At 34.8% G+C, this 3,534-nt stretch overlaps 1 non-coding gene across 1 annotated transcript; it reads right to left on the bottom strand.

Moving 5' to 3' along the window:
• Positions 1 to 3,160: 3,160 nt before the first annotated feature.
• On the bottom strand, positions 3,161 to 3,267 carry LOC145127987 (small nucleolar RNA R71). Its single transcript, XR_013716590.1, has one exon. It is a non-coding gene; the product is annotated as a small nucleolar RNA R71 (small nucleolar RNA).
• Positions 3,268 to 3,534: the final 267 nt, after the last annotated feature.

Below are 3,534 nucleotides of genomic sequence, written 5' to 3'. Positions count from 1 at the left end.
ACTTTTCCTGTCCCGGCCTATTAAAAATATAACTTTAAAAATAAAGTCAAAATTAGCCGACGGAGTCTAAATGAAAGTTGTAGAGTACGTTTCCACCTACACGTGGATATAAAGAGTGTCAAACACGGAGTTCGTATGAACGAGTTACAAATTATAATAGCATATTTACGTATTAAAATAAAATATAAATCATATATACGTATACATATATATACAAATGTATATATCATTAGAAAGGTATTGACGATGCGGTTATTATAAGACTAGTGTTGAGTACTTTCGACATTAGTTTAGTACAAATATCGTTAAATCTATTTAAAATAGTATTATGAAGGGGTGTTTAGACGTTTATATAACTATAAGGTCATTAAGTAATTATGGAGGGTAGTTTTTGTAAATTCAATTACTATAAAAAAGAGTCTTGGGCTCTCATATTTCTTGCACCATTCTCTTGATTCAAGAGACTTTCTCTTTTTATCCCCCGAGCATTTCGGTCCTTCGTGATTCGACTTCTCTTTCTGTAGTTTTAGTATAGTAAGGTGAGCGCTGAAGCGCTGCACGAATCTTTCCTAGAAAGATTCAACGACGAAGTTCTGCCCCTGCAAAGCACGACTCCTAGCTAAAACCCTCTTGTAAGTAAGTTATGGTTACCCTATTTTAATATAGCTTATATTTAAAATTAGTATTGTTATTATGAACTTATAATAAATATTTGGGCTATTATTATGACTTATATAAGTGTCGTTATAATATCTTTTTAACTACTCGCGGTACGAGGAATCTGGTTTAAAGGGCCGCATAGGGTTGTTGGATTTCAGAAGTGCTATATGCCAAAATGGTCCTGCCCTCCGGTGTTTTATGTCTGGCCCCTGTCTGTACATAGTGGTTGGAAAATATTGTTTAAACGCTTATATAATAATAATAATAATAATAATAATAAGACTAATAATTAGTCACAGTAAATATAAGTCTAAAATCTAGTGGTAATAATAGTAGGTTTCGTCGAAGGAAATTATTTTTAAGAAGCAAAGCGCTGTCTGAGTTCGGAATCACCACCTTAACAAGTGAGTGCATAGTCCCTTTCATCTTACACATCAATATGAAGTATTTAATATAAACTACGTGTTGTGAGTGCGTAGTTACTTTCATCTTACACATAGATATGAAGTATTTTATATAAATTACGTGCTATGTGTGCATATTATTTGAATACTTGCTTTCTATGCTGGATGAACGATTTTATACATGTTTTAAATAATTTAAACTGTATATGTATTTTATATCTACAAATATGTTGGGTAAAACATGGGTAGATGAATGATGAGAGATGAAAGATGATATGAGTGAACATTGGCAGCTATAGACTTAGTGCTTAACAAATAACATCAACAACTATGGACTTATTGCCTATTGAATAAACATTGGTAGCTATGGACTTAGTACCTGTTAGATAAACGTTGGTAGGTATGGACTTAGTACCTGTTAAATAAACGTTGGTAGCTATGGATTTAGTACCTATTAGCTGAACACTGGTAGCTATGGATTGAGTACCCGATGAATGAACGTTAGCAGCTATGGAATTAGGGCTTTACGAACAAGCATTGGCAACTATGGACTTAGTGCCTATCATATAAACCTTGGAAGCAATAGGATTCGAAATGAACCAATGCAGGATAGATGATTCTTAGGGTAGATCCTTAAGAGTAAGGAAGATAATGGGGATGGGTAATTGGGTTGATTGTTTGATGTTTAAACATAATAATTAAATTATTGTGGGTTGAAAACCCTATGTACTCACCAAGTTTCCCAACCTGGCCCACTCAAGCTTATTTGTATCACATGTGTCGATATGAAGCTACTTTACACTGAGGGATTTAAAAGAGATGTAGATCACTAGTGTAAATGAATGTAAGATCTGTTTATGCTTATGTTTCTGTATTGACGATGACATCCCAAATGTTTTAAAATGGATAAAAATAAATTTCTTCGGAAATGCTTTGATAACATATTTATCATGTTTTTCTGGGAACAAATTCCGCAACGTTTTTATTAAAAGAGGTACTCTGATTTTTATAAAGCATAAACAAAATCGGTCTTTTCTGGCCGTGAAAATGGGGATGTCACAGTTGGTATACACAGAGAATAGAACTTTAAAATATGTCATTGATCCGAGAGCATGGATTAGACATATTCATTGTCCTTAGTCCGAGAGTATGGATTGGACATAGTCAATTGTCATTAATCCGGGAGTATGGATTAAGACATGGTCAGTTGTCCTTAGTCCGGGAGTATGGATAGGACATAGTTATTTGTCATTAATCCGGGAGTATGGATTTAGACATAGACATTTGTCCCTAGTCCGAGAGTATGGAATGGGCACAGTCATTGATCCGAGAGCATGGATTAGATCCGAGAGTATGGATTAAGTAAGAGGTAAAATTTAAGGTCCGAGAGTATGGATAGTGTCGTTGGGAGGATCGATGGGGTGGGGTAAGAGTTGCTTATATATATGGTGAAATTGTATATTTTGTGATTTATAAATTATATATGATATAACATTGTGGGATTGAAATCCCTATGTACTCACCAGGTTTTCCAACCTGACCCACTCAATTTTATTTGTATCACAGGTGTCGATACGAAACTACTTTACACTGAGAGATTTAAAAGAGATGTAGATCACTAGTGTAAAAGAATGTAAGGTCTGTTTATGCTTTTGTTTCTGTATTGACGATGACATCCCAATGTTTTAAAAATGAAAAAAATACGTTTCTACGGAAATGCTTGATAATGTATTGATCATGTTTTTCTGGGAACAAATTCCGCAAAACTTTTCTTTAAAAGGTTACTCTGATTTTCAAAATAAAGCATAAATAAATCGGTCTTTTCTGGCCGTGAAAATGGGGATGTCACAGACGTTCCATTTTCCGGTAAAGATCATGAGGATGCTTACAAACACCTTGTTGAAGTCAATGACATCGTGTATTACTTCTACATTCCAAATGTTCCATGCGAGACAGTGTTATTGAGAATGCTTCCAGTCACTTTTAAAGGAGATGCTAAGGATTGGTTGAAGGAACTTCCACCAGGTGCCATTACTACATGGGCATAAATGCATGCACAATTCTTAGAGCAACTTTTCCCACCATCAAAAGTGTCTAAACTCAAGAAGTCAATAGCTAACTTTGAGCAACAACCGGGTGAATCACTTTATGAAGCATGGGAGCGTTACAAGGGATTACTTCGAAATTGCCCCAAAAATGATCTTAATGTGCAACAGGAAGTATCAATTTTCTATGATGGGGTAAATGTGATGACAAGAAAACTCCTTGATTCTCAAGAACCTTTAACGAAGAAAAACCCAACTAAAATTAAAGAGCTAATTGAAGAGTTTTCTAAGCATTCACGTGAGTATCACAATCCTCCACATGATGGAGCTAAAGGAATTGTGAGTGGCACTTCAGAGGACATGGAGACTATGTTAGTTATGTTGAATAATATGGACAGAAGAATGAGAAAGATGGATCAATCCAT

Source organism: Lactuca virosa, chromosome 7 (assembly GCF_052849685.1).
Source record: "Lactuca virosa cultivar CGN04683 chromosome 7, Lactuca_virosa_CGN04683_v6, whole genome shotgun sequence".
Lineage (NCBI taxonomy): Eukaryota > Viridiplantae > Streptophyta > Magnoliopsida > Asterales > Asteraceae > Lactuca > Lactuca virosa.
This window is presented reverse-complemented; position numbering and strand designations above follow the sequence as displayed.